Raw genomic sequence first — 14,202 nt, forward strand, 5'->3', positions numbered from 1 at the left:
GTTTGGTAGGTTATTACCGGCAATTTGTTCAGGAATTCTCATCTATCGCATCGCCCTTGACCAAGTTGACTTAGAAGGGTGATTCATTTGTGTGGTAGGACGAGTGTGAGGAGAGCTTTCAGAAGCTCAAGATGGCCTTGACCATAACTCCAGTGTTAGTTTTGCTTCAGCTTCAGGTTCATATACCGTGTATTGTGATGCTTTGAGAGTTGATATTGGATGTTTGTTGATGCAGGAGGGTAGAGTTATTGCTTATGCTTCTCTCCAATTAAAGCCCATGAGAAGAACTACCCTGTTCATGATTTGGAGTTGGCTGCCATTGTTCACGCGTTGAAGATTTGGAGGCATTATTTGTATGGTGTGTCTTGTGAGGTGTTTACTGATCATCGTATCCTCCAACACTTGTTCAAGCAGAAGGATCTCAATTTGAGGCAGCGGAGATGGTTGGAGTTGCTAAAGGATTACGATATCACTATATTGTACCATCCGGGGAAGGCCAATATGGTGGCCGATGCTTTGAGCCAAAAGGCAGTGAGTATGGGGAGTTTGGCATATATTCCAGTTGGGGAGATACCTCTTGTAGTTGATGTTCAGGCCTTGACCAATCGGTTCGTGAGGTTGGATATTTCGGAGCCTAGTCGGGTATTAGCTTGTGTGATTTCTCGGTCTTCCTTATATGATCGCATCAGAGAGCGCCAGTATGATGATCTGCATTTGCTTGTCCTTAAGGACAGAGTTTAGCACGATGATGCTAGAGATGTGACTATTGGTGATGATGGGGTGTTGAGGATACCGGGCCGGATATGTGTGCCCAAGGTTGATGGGCTTCGGGAGTTGATTCTGGAGGAGGCCCATAGCTCACGGTATTCCATTCATCTGGGTTCCGCGAAGATGTATCAGGATCTGAGACAGCATTATTGGTGGAGGAGAATGAAGAAAGACATTGTAAGGTTTGTAGCTTGGTGTCTCAATTGTCAGCAGGTGAAATATGAGCATCAGAGACCAGGTGGATTGCTTCAGCAGATGGATATTCCCGGGTGGAAGTGGGAGCGGATCACTATGGACTTTGTAGTTAGACTCCCACGGACCTTGAAGAAGTTCGATGCTATTTGGGTAATCGTGGATTGGCTAACCAAGTTCGCGCACTTCATTCTTATGTGTAGTACCTATTCTTCAGAGCGGTTGGCAGAGATCCATATTCGGGAGATTGTTCGTTTGCATGGTGTCCCATTTCCATCATTTCAAATAGGGGCACTCAGTTTACTTCGCAATTTTGGAGGTCTTTGCAGCAAAAGTTGGGTACTCAGGTTGAGTTGAGCACAGCTTTTCACCCTCAGACGGACGGGCAGTCCGAGCGCACTATTCAGATATTGGAGGACATGTTGCGTGCCTGTGTCATTGATTCCGGAGGGTCATGGGATCAGTTTCTACCACTTGCAGAGTTTGCTTATAACAACAGCTACCAGTCGAGTATTCAGATGGCTCCATATGAGGCTTTGTATGGGAGGTGGTGTAGATCTCAGTTGATTGGTTTGAGCTGGGTGAGGCTAGGCTATTGGGGACAGACTTGGTACAAGATGCTTTAGAAAAGGTGAAGGTAATTTAGGAGAGGCTTCGTACAACACAGTCGAGACAAAAGAGTTATGCTGACAGGAAGGTTCGGGATATTTCCTACATGGTTAGTGAGAAGGTTCTGTTGAAGGTTTCACCCATGAAGGGTGTTATAAAGTTTGGGAAGAAACGTAAATTGAGTCCTCGATTCATTGGGCCTTTTGAGGTGCTTCAGAGGATTGGGGAGGTGGCTTATGAGCTTTTTTTGCCACCCAGCTTGTCGAGTGTGCATCTGGTATTTCATGTTTCTATGCTCCGGAAGTATATTGGGGATCCGTCTCATGTTCTAGATTTCAGCACGGTTCAGTTAGATGATGGTTTGACTTATAATATGGAGCCAACAACTATTTTGGAGCGTCAGGTTCGAAAGTTGAGGTCAAAGGATATAGCTTCAGTGAAAGTGCAGTGGAGAGGTCAGCCCACGGAAGAGGCAACCTGGGAGACCAATCAGGAGATGCAGAGCAAATATCCTCACCTGTTTGAGGCTTCAGGTATGTTTCTTGACTCATTCGAGCACGAACGTTTGTTTAAGAGGGGAGGATGTAACGACCCGGCTGGTCGTTTCATGAGTTACCACTCCGTTTTCCCCATTTCTGCTTCTTAATGCTTTGTTTATCAGTTCTATGTGTGATCGGGTTGGTTGGCTCGGGTTCATAAAGGCTTTGGTAAGGTTTGAGACACTTAGTCTCTTTTGAGGGAGCTTAAGTTGGAAAAGTCAACCAAACATTGACTTATGTGTTAAAGGTCTCGGATGTAAGTTCTGATGGTTCAGATAACTTTGGGAGGTGATTTGGGACTTAGGAGCATGATCAGAATGTGTTTTGGAGGTCTGGAGTAGATTTAGGCTTGAATTGGCAAAATTGGAATTTTGGCGTTTTTCGGTTGATAGGTAAGATTTTGATAGAGGGTCAGAATGAAATTCCGGAAGTTGTAGTAGGTTTTTTGTGTCATTTGGGATGTGTGTGCAAAATTTCAGGTCATTCAGACGTGGTTTGGTAGCCTTTTTGATCAAAAGCGTAACTCGGATGATTTTGGGAACCATAGGCTTGAATCCGATGTGTTTGGTTGATTCGATGTTGTTTGAGGTGTTTTGAAGATTGGTATAAGTTTGAGTAGCGGTATATGATGTGTTTGTGCCTTTGGTTGAGGTCCCGGGGGCCTCAGGAGTTTTCGGATGGTTGTCGGAGAGTTTGGAATTTTGGAGAAGCTGCAAAAATTTTCTGCTTCTGTTGTTTCCGCACCTGCGTATTGGGGACTGCAGGTGCGACGCCGCAGATGCGGAGAGGAGGCCGCAAAAGCGAAGGTTGGGCGTTTGGAGCTTAGCCACACATGCGGTGAAGAGGGAGCATCTACGGGACCACATGTGCAGTTCCTGGGCGCAGATGCGACCCTGAGGGACTTAAGTGAAAACCGCAGAAGCGGTTCATGGACCGCGAAAGCGGTGCCGCAGGAGCAAGATGTGGACCGCAGGTGCAAAAAGCCTGGGCCAGAAGGTATAAATTGTTCTTTCGCGAATTTTTGGTTATTCCACCATTTCTAAGTCGGTTTTGGAGCTTTTGGGAGATTTTGAAGAGGGAATTCAAGGGAGCTTCGTTGAGGTAAGATTGTTGGACCTAAAACTCGTTTCTATGGTAATATTTCACGGATTAGAGCTATAATTATGGAAATTAAGGGTAAAAAAATTGGGAAACTAGGGCTTGGTATTGGAGACCTTGACTTGAGGATTTGAGGGGCCATTTATGGTCGGATTTTGGGACTTTTGATATGTATGAACTCGTGGGGAGATAAGGAATCTATTGATGTAAATTTTATTGACTTCTAAGACGTAGGCTTGGGGTCCGGGTTTTGGTTAATTTCGGGATTTATGTTGTAAATTGATTATTTTCGCATGAGCTTCATTCCCTTAGCATATTTTGACGTCGTGATTCTTATTTTGAATAAATTCGACGCGAGTGGAGGCCGATCCAAGGGGAAAAGGCATCGCGGGCTAGAGTTTGGACCGGATTAAGGTGAGTAATGATTTTAAATGTTGTCCTGAGGGTATGAAACCCCGGATTACACATCGTTGTGCTATATTGAGGTGATGCACACACTAGATGGCGAGTGTGGGGTCGTGCACCTTTGGGGATTGTGACTTAGTCCATCCCGAATGACTGTTTTACCGCATATTTGATTGAAAACTGTTTGCTATCATCATGTTTTGGGCGGAATGCCATATTTGAGCCTCGTGCCAACTATTTGGACCCTTAGAGAATCTTTACTGATATTTTCTAACTATTTTGAGTTTATACTTGTACTCAGTCAAGCTATATTCTACTATTTTCACAACTTAGCCATGTTTACTCTATTTTAATACATTAAATGATATTTTAAATGATAATTTGGGCTGAGCATCATGTTTTACTGTTGCCCGAGTGGCTTATGAGATTCTGACTGAGTAAGGCCGAGGGCCTGTGTTGTGAGGATACACTGATTTATGATTATGAGGCTGAGGGCCTAAGTTGTACGCCACGAGGTGGCTGATATGAGGCCAAGAGCCTATTGATTATGCCACGAGATGACTTGATATTGCGCTTGGGCCGTAAGGGGCCCCTCCCAGAGTCTGCACACCCCCAGTGAGCGCGGGTACCCATTCTGATATAAGATATAGCCCGAGAGACTGGTATTGTTCCATGTGTTGCCCGAGGGGTTGATTCTGTTGGTATTGTGCCCGAGGGGCGGTTCTTTATGTGTTTATCTTTTTTAGTTATCTGTCATTTACTTGTTTAACTGTTAAAAAGGTATTTTAAAGAAACTTAAACTGAACTAAGGTGACTTTATATGTTTTCACTATTTCATTGCTTTTACTGGCTTTATACTGCTTCTTTATAGCATGTTGATGTGCCTTTACGTGATTTATTATTGCTCAGTTTTTATTTATTATTATTACTCACTGAGTTGGGGTACTCACTTTACTCCATGCACCCTGTGTGCAGATTCAGGCGCTTCAGATCCCGCTAGCGAGTGTTGATTTCTTCCAGCTCAGGCGGTTTCGGAGATTCACTAGGTAGCTGCTCGGCGTTCGCAGCTCAGTGCTTCTCCCCCTATCTTATTTTCTCTTGTTTTAGTTCTATAATAGACTATGTAGACTCTTCCTGTTTTAATCGGTTGATAGATGCTCATGACTGGTGACACCCCGATGTCGGGCTATGTCTATTCCACAATTGTACTATTTCACCTTATTTTGGGATTATTATTATTATGTTAAAGACTTAATTTGTATTATTTAGTTGCTTAAAATGAATTGGGAGTATGTCGGCTGGCCTTGTTTTCACAAGAGGCGTCATCACGACCGGATCTGGGTTTAGGGTCGTGACAGAGCTGCCTATATTAAGAATGATGGATTTCATTCAAGTGAAGCTACAACGTTGGTTTTATGAAAGAAGAAATGAAGCAGAAGGAACTTTTTATGATGTTTTTTGTTGGGTAGAAGAGGAATTGAAGAAAAAGATAGATTTAGCATTTACTTTGAATGTAAGTATTATGTTCTATGTTTAGGTTATTATTTTAATATAATTTAACATAATATACTAACTTATAATTTTTCAACATTGAAGGTCTTCCCTGTTGATTCATGGCGTTCTAGAGTTGAAGAAGAAGGAATAACTTTCTTGGTGAACTTAAACAAAAGAATATGTGATTGTTTTCAGTTTCAATTTGATGAATTACCATGCATACATGCAATTGCAGCTATCGAGAAGAGAAACATCAAGAAGTCCAACTTTTGCTCGTACTGGTACTTAAAGGAATCTTGGTTGAAAACATGTGAAAGACAAATACATCCTGTAGGATATACTGGTTCTTGGATTGTACCAGAGAGTGTTAAGTCACAAATTGTTAAACCTCTAGATTTCAAAGTGCCACCAGGTAGAAGGTAGAAGAAATGGCATATTTCAGCTACCGAGTCATCAAAAATAACATTCAAATGTAGTCGTTGCAAAAGAATTGGTCATAATAGAACAACTTGTATATATTCTCCGGCAGTCCATCCATTTTCAAGAAGCATAGAGAATAGTAGATATATCCACTTATGTTTATCGACTCTTTTAAGTTTTTGCTATAAATTGTGTCACGCCCTAACCTTGGGAGGCGCGACCGGCGCTCAATCGAGTGATCCCAACTGAGCAAGCCTTATCAAACACTACCTACCCAGCTCAATATGGATAAGGACACCATGCTTCCGTTTATTTAACCAAGGGAAGATAGTGCATCCCACATTACTAGTTCATTTTAAATCACCACATCAAATCATAAATGAGTTCCGAGGTTCCATACATTTATACTTTAGAGAAACGAGAATTAGAATTACAACATAGTTAGTACACCCATCTGACACCCGCACATGACCCACACATATGTCTATGAAGCCTTTAAGGATGTAAAAGACAAGTATGACAATGCCGGCAACAAGGCCTCGACTATACCTCAAAAGTGAAAGTCCACAACACAAAGATATACAATATAGCCCCTTGAAGGAGAAAGTGGCTCACCAAGATCTTGAGAAGAGGGAGCCACCTACATTCATAAAAAAAATGTAGCACCCCCGGCAAAAGGGACGTTAGTGCCATCGAATAGCACTAGTATGTATAACTAAACACCATCAAATTAGAAAGAACTTTCATATACAAATAAGGAAATCACAAGTATCACTCCAAAGCTTTAAACGATCACAACACTATCAACATGAAAAAATTACACAACCTTCACATTATGTTTCCATAGCCTTTAGTTGGGCATTTCATACTGTTCCACATCGTTCACATTACCACCGCTATCTTGAGCAGAGTCCGATCTCTACCCGATCGGCTAGGCCATCTCCCGGAGACGTAACCAATATTCTATTCACACTTTCCAGTTTCAATCATCAATGCATAACCACCATGTGTATATGTCATGGCGTCCGATCACAGCCCGATCGGCTAGGCTGCCTTACCGAGGCGTTATTATTCATCTCACTCCAATCTTTGGTTACACATGTATTAGTTTACCAGCACTTGGGGCCACAATTTTCACATTCCACAATTCACGTTTCACATTGTTCCCATTTTCAACATTAGGTTTGTAATTCAAGAGAGTATAGCACACAAGAGCAAATAAGGTTGTAGGCATAGATTAGATGAAACTTCATGTAAATGGCACAACAACGCACTTCAATTTCAATCTAAGGTCTAAGCATTTCGACACATGATTCATAGTCCTTGCACCTTTTCAAATTATCAAGAATAGCACGTTGATCAATTTGAGACACATTTTACATACATATATGGTTGCAACACCAAGTCTAGTGAAACAACAATCAATACAATAATTCAATTTAGTCTTACTATACTCACGCAACCAACGATGAAGCTCAATTTCTAAAAGACGGGGTTTTAGTCATACATACCTAAATAAAGCTTTCCTTATTCCTTACAAAATTCTGGAACTTTTAGCACTTCGATCTATTGTGTAAGAATTACAAATTAAATCGAGAATTAGAAACGAGACTGAGATTCTAGCTTGTTTTGAGCATACTATCAAACACTAAAAGGGCATTGTGATCTTAGGCCCTTTTTTGAGAGAAATTTCAATCATTCTATACCCCAATTGCTTTTCTTTTTAGTTCACTACCCCCTAACACTCTAAAGTTTGATATGCATGCAAGCAATTCACTCTTATACAAATGAATTGCCTCACTAATGACCCCCCTTATAGCTAAGTATAAAAATAAGAGATGATGTGATGAAGCCTTACCTCTTGGGATGAGGGTTTGGGTCCCTCACTTGATTATCTTCAATGATATACCAAGGATTCAAAGAGTAATTTGATGAGAAGCACTTTTCCTCTCTTAGACCTTTCTCTCTCACTCTAGAAATATCAGGAAATAGGCTCAAAATGAGCTATTACACCGAATATAACGATAGGGGGTTGGGTTTAAAATTTAGAAAATTGGAGCCCCAAGTCAGATCTGCGATCGCAAAGTCGAGATATGGTCCACATAATGGGCCGCAAAAACACTCCCCCAAACCTGAACACACTGTCTAGGTATGTGGCAGAAATGTGGTCTGCATACCCATTCTGCGGTCGCATAATGCACCGCAGAACTGCCCCTTACAAAATACCAAGGGAATTATGCGACAACTATGCGGTCCGCATATCGGTTATACGATAGCATAATCGACCGCATAGTTGACCTCAAATTGACCAACACACTGACTCACTTTGCGGCACTATGCGGTCCGCATACCTGATATGCGACCGCATTCTCGACCGTAAAATCGCATTTTTCTGGAAAATATTATTTCTTGACTTTTTAGAGCATAGATCAGTCAAAAAGGTCTGAACGACGGTGAGCTTGCGAGCTTTCGGGTTTAGAGTGGAAATTTTCACGGGGCCTCACAAATTGAATTCATTTAGATTATTCTTATTTGAGCAGATGTCTGAATTTTTAAAATTTCTTTCTGCTTACGTTCTTTTTGTTTCTTTTGAGTTCAAAGTTCAAAAGTTAAGGACAGGTAGTCCTTAACTTTGACTTACAAGTTCAAAAGTTAAAGGACATGCAGTCCTTAAGTTTGAGTTCAAAGTTCAAAAGTTAAGGACATGCAGTCCTTAAGTTTGACTTATAGGTTCAAAAGCTAAGGACATGCAGTCCATAAATTTGAGTTCAAAGTTCAAAAGTTAAGGACATGCAATCCTTAACTTTGACTTACAAATTCAAAAGTTAAGGACAGGCAGTCCTTAACTTTGACTTACAGGTTCAAAAGTTAAGGACAGGCAGTCCTTAACTTTGACTTACAGGTTCAAAAGTTAAAGGACAGATAGTCCTTAAGTTTGAGTTCCAAGTTAAAAAGTTAAGGACATGCAGTCCTTAACTTTGATTTACAAGTTGAAAATTTAAGGACACTTGATCCTTAACTTATAGTTCCAAGTACAAAGGACACTTGGTCCTGAAGTTTGAGTTCCAAGTTCAAATGTTAAGGATTCAATTTTAAAAGTTGATTACACAGGGTCCTAAACGTAGACTTTCAAGTTAAAAAGTTAAGGACACTTGGTCTTGAAGTTTGAGTTTCAAGTTCAAAAGTTCAGGACACTTGGTCCTGAATTTTCAGTTTCAAGTTCAAAAGTTAAGGACATATGCTCCTGAACTTTGACTTACAAGTTCAAAAGTTAAGGACGCTTGGTCCTTAACTTTGAATTTGAAGTTCAATTACACTTGGTCCTAAACTAATACTTCCGAACTAATACTTACAAGCTCAATGGACAAATCAATACTTGACAGAAACAAAGAAATTAATAACATGATGCCTTCATATTACTTCTGAAATTGTAATTTTGCATAGCTGTGACAAAAAATTATGCTATGCAAACAAAATAAAAGTGCCTTTTGAGGAATTTACAAGATATTTCAGAATTCATATGGATTCTTTACGACAATTTTATACAAAAAATCAACTACAACTAATTTTTTTTACAACTAAACTACAGCTCCTTCGGATAGCAAGTTTCATTTTCACTACAATAGTCGTCGCCAATATTTTCTGGTGGTGTATCATAACCAGAATTTCTTTTCCACTCTCCATGTACCCAAAGATTTGTTGCAAGTTCTTTTCTAAAGTCTTTTATGTCTTCAGGTTGGAATTTCTCCACATCCTTTCCCATCATCAACAACTCCACATACTTGATTAGGAATGCACCACAATCAGTCCTAATAAAAATGTAAGATATGGAGTCAATTAAATAATAAATCTAAAGTACATATAAATTATATAACAAATAACAACACGTACGATCCAGTTTGGTGTGGTGATCTTTGTCACTGAATATCAAATTTGTTGAATGTATTTCCAAAAGACTTGTAATATTTCTCAAACTGTGAAAACTTTAGCAAGTGGGAGATCATGCGTGCATACATTTCAATATGATTCATTCATGCCTCATATGGCTCACTATATATGGAATTGTACACATCAATCTTTTTCCCATTCAAGTCCAATACCCCTAAAAGAAAATGTGTCACAACATCATTATCTTCTGAAGGAAGCCGACATGGAAAAAGGATTTTGTCAACCTCAGTCCAAGCAATTCCACATCTACGACTGTCACCCCACATATATGGTGTCAAAAATAATTGATTATCACCACACCAAAATTAATCTGTAGTATCTTCATTGAAATCTTTGTCACACCTCCTTTTCACTTATACCCCCGGAAGAGAGTATATAAGGGAGTTTTTTCCAATTAAAGCGACAATCGAAACAAGATTATTTATTTATTAAATTCAGAGTCACCACTTGGGATAATTTATGGTGTCCCAAGTCACCGGTTCAAATCCCGAATCGAAGAAAAGATTGACTCTGTTTTACAGTCCGCGAACACAGAAATTCGGGTAAGGAATTCTGTTAACCTGGGAGAAGGTGTTAGGCATTCCCGGATTCCGTGGTTCTAGCGCGGTCGCTCAACTATTATAATTGGCATATTATCTGATTCTAATACATGTTTTAACCTATTCTACAATTTTAATTCTTTAACCGCTTTTATTCAATTATATCTTTTTCAGGAAGATTTAAATGTTATTTAAAACATGTCTTGAACCGCGTCACATAAATGCACCCGCGATCCTCGACACATTTCATCTAACATTGTTGAGATTTGGATTTGGGTCACATAAATGCGCACCCGAGTTTAGGAAGGTAAATTATTAAAATACCGCGCCTAAAGCAACTACGCGTTTTATGATGGCAAACCTTCATTATATGGCTAGCTGGTACCAATTACCCAACTCTAGTTCAACTAAAAAAGGTCACGTTAGACTTGATATAAGTGAACAAATAATGCAAATCCAAGACTTGAATAAAGAAAATTTATTTCTTCCTTGATGTTAAAAGGAAACAACCAACACAATAGCTTCTGACTCATACAGTAGGTTAATATTATAGAAACAAACAAAACAATAATTTAAAATCTACAACAACAATTAAATCTAAAGCAAACGGGGTCAGCTATACTAATTAAATTACCAGCATCACCTATTGACATGAACCTTGTTGTGTAGCATTTTGAGTTTATGAAGAAACATAACTTAGCCATACAATTACCAGATTCAGAAACATAATATTTTATAGTTAAGCCAGTGGTTGAAATAATTATATAATTAGGTCCAATTCTATTTATTTTATTTTATTTTTAACTAACAAATATGACTCCTTCTCTCTTTAAGCAGACTTCAAAAATGCCGTCTCAAGCAAAAATGAAACACGCTCAACAATCGAACTAAATGATAACAGAATTTAACCAACAACAAATCATCAAGACGATTAAACATAGAATATCACAATAAACTTCACACCAAACAAAGCCAACAAAGACTATACCATTCGTATTAAATCTGAAAAATTGAGCTCTACGACAAGAAAATCGCTGAGCAAACAAGCATACCTGGAAATCACTGAATGCTTAAATGTCAAATAAAGACCAAAAGAACAAAGAAGAAGCTCAGTAGATCAGTAGTACGATGGCAAACAGCAACAATAGATTCAGCGACCAAAAATACTACTTCAACTCAAATGTCACCCAAAATTCCAGAAAATTGAAGTAAAGAGTAGAAATTCGAATAACTTTTTTTAGATCTGGATTTCCATGGCGTCTGATTTCTTTTGTAGATAGGAGAATATAAACTTTTGTTGGAGAAAGCTCTTAGCCAAGAAATGAAAACGAGAGTCTGATTTTTGCTTTTAGGTTGATGGTTGACTGAGGGACGCAAGGAATGCACCGTTGCCTTTGTGTAGGGGTCTGATACTTTTGTTTAGGTCTTAGTTCTTGAAGAAGATGAACAGGGAAGGGGTCTGTTTTCCAAAAGCTGTGCTAGAGTCTCCCCCCCCTTTTTGCGTTCCTCCCTTAGGTATAGAGTGTAGGGTGTAGCTATATAGGAAAGGTTTTAGGTTTAGGGGTATGGGTTTTGTGTTATTGGGCTTTGAAATTTGGCCAAAGACTAGAAAAAAAACTACAAAGTTCATAAAGACGGGATAAACCAATCCGACACTAATTCCTCCTTCTAAACTTATATACAATTATAATATAAAAATATAAAACTAATTTTATGATTAAACTAAACTATATTAAGACATGAAACTATTTTTGGTGTTTTCAAAATTATATAGAAATAAAAACAAGGTACTATTTTTGTATATTTTTATTTAAATTTATGAAAGATATATAAACTAAAAGCGACTAAAAAGGAGAATTATTTTTGTAATTTTTATTTTCTTGTAATAAAATAAGGTAAGAGAGTCAAAATGAGTTGAAATAGCTGTATTAGGCCTAAATTAAATATTTACGTACTAAAATATGAAAAATCTTGGGAAGGATCAAAAATCACATGTCTACAGCTACCCCTCTTTGACTAGAAAGACAAAGTATTTTCAGACAAAGAACGACTAGACAAGTTTTTTGACCCGACCCTTATTTGGAGAGGTTAAAACTAAGAGAGAGGGGAATGTGACCGAGCTCTGGTATCTGAGATGCCTACATATCCTTGGCTATAAAGGAATCAGGCCACGTGTAGATCGGGAAGTTTTGGTAGTTGGGACTACCATGAAGCTGTGATTTCACTAATGTTGTTGCTGCTGCTACTGCTTACTGCATCCCCTTATTATACCATGATAAAATAAAAAATAAAATAAAAAGCTAGACTAGACTATGATCTATGCATTACAAAATCCTATCTATGTCTTCGAACTTGCTCTTGTGGTTCTTGTTGCCTTGTTTGACTTGTATTCTCCCGATGGAATCTCTTTGTTGCCGCCTTGAATTGTAATCTGAGATATTTTCCTTTTCTCCAGGTGGATTCCTGACTGCCAACTACACTTTGAGATGTTTTTCTTTTCTCCAGGTGGACGCTTGACTACTGAACTTGAATGTATTCCCTGTTCTCCAGGCGGGCTCCTGATTGCTGAACTTGAATGTATTCCCTGCTCTCCAGGCGGGCTTCTGACTTCAAAAAAATACACAAAAACAAAGAAAATTTTCTGCCTCCATTTGGGTATCTGGGCACGCATGTAAGTGTAAAACGGATCACATTACCAAATATCAATAAGAACTTGAAAGCTAAAACTTGAATTGTACTCCTTTGTTCTCCAGGCGGGCTCCTGATTGCTCACTTGAAATGTATTCCCTACTCTTCAGGTAGGCTCCTGACTGCTAAACTTGAGTGTATTCCCTACTCTCCAGGCGGGCTCCTGACTGCTGAACTTGAATGTATTCCATGCTCTCCAGGCAGGCTCCTGACTGCTGATTTGAAATGTATGCCCTGCTCTCTAAGCGGGCTCCTGACTACTGATTTGAAATGTATGCCCTGCTCTCCAGGCGGGCTCTTGACTGCTGATTTGAAATGTATTCTCTGCTCTCTAGGCGGGCTCCTGATTGCTGAACTTGAAATGTATTCCCTGCTCTCCAGGCGGGTACCTGATTTCAACAAAATAGACAAAACAAAGAAAATTTTCTGCCCCAGTTTGTAGCTGGGCACATATGTGAGTGTTAAACTGAATCATATTACTAAGAATTTGAAAGCTAGGTCCCATTATCCAGGGGGTCCTGACAACTCTTAACTAAACGACAATTTTAAATCTAAGCTATATCTTTTAAAGTCATGACTTCCGCTAAATCTTGTTATCTAAGAAGGTCTTAAACTACTCCCCATTATCCAGGAGGGTCCTGACAACTCTTAACTAAACGACAATTTTAAATCTAAGTTATATCTTCTAAAGGTGTTACTTCCGTTAAATCTTGTTATGCAAGCCAGTTTTAAACTACGTCCCATTATCTATAAGGGTCCTGAAAATCAAAAGTCAAATTTTATCTTAAGAGTGACAATTTCACGGCTAAATTATATTACCCTACAACAGAACTTACTCTAAACCTTGTTATCCACTGAAAATCCTTAAGCTAGGTCTCGTTATTCAGGAGGGTCCTGAAAACTCCTAATTGAATCTTATCTCAAAACATGTAAACTTTGAAGCCTACTTATGTTCCTTTGGGGCGCACTTATGCTAGATCTTGCTACTCATAATTGTTTTGAATTTTAAACTAAATCTCATTTTCCAGGAGGGTCCTGAAAACTTTAAATTAAATCTCATTATCCAGGCGGGTCCTGAGAGTTTACGGTCAAACCTGTCTAGTGCTTGCCTTTCCTTGCGGTGGATTTCTCCGAAACAAACGAGATTTCCTGCCCCTATTTCAAATCAAAGAAAAATCTTGTCAGTTTAAAAATATGGTGGTTAGTTTGTGGCCTTGACTTTGAAGGCGGTTGCTCCTTCACTTCTCATGATAACCGATTTCCACTCGATGACCTTGCTTGTTCCTTGACTAATCACTTTCTCTGTCGTCCTTATCATAGAAAATACCTCTTCTCCGTTCAGACCCAATACCCTCTATCTGTTGCATTACTCATGAACTGACATTTACCAACCTTTGTGTCTCCTATGAATCCCAAAGCACGTCAATTACCGTCCACTCAATGTGCATGTTGTTCTTTCCTGACTTAACCCACTGGCATTGGCCTTGAGGTCTATTGCTCCT

The 14,202-nt window shown here is 39.2% G+C and overlaps 1 long non-coding RNA gene across 1 annotated transcript; it reads right to left on the reverse strand.

Annotated features, from left to right (window-relative positions):
* Nucleotides 1–8,941: 8,941 nt before the first annotated feature.
* Nucleotides 8,942–11,526, reverse strand: LOC142166384 (uncharacterized). Its single transcript, XR_012696793.1, has 2 exons — nucleotides 11,065–11,526; nucleotides 8,942–9,334 (listed from the first exon to the last, which is right to left on the reverse strand). It is a non-coding gene; the product is annotated as an uncharacterized LOC142166384 (long non-coding RNA).
* Nucleotides 11,527–14,202: the final 2,676 nt, after the last annotated feature.

This window comes from Nicotiana tabacum, chromosome 11 (assembly GCF_000715075.1).
Source record: "Nicotiana tabacum cultivar K326 chromosome 11, ASM71507v2, whole genome shotgun sequence".
Lineage (NCBI taxonomy): Eukaryota > Viridiplantae > Streptophyta > Magnoliopsida > Solanales > Solanaceae > Nicotiana > Nicotiana tabacum.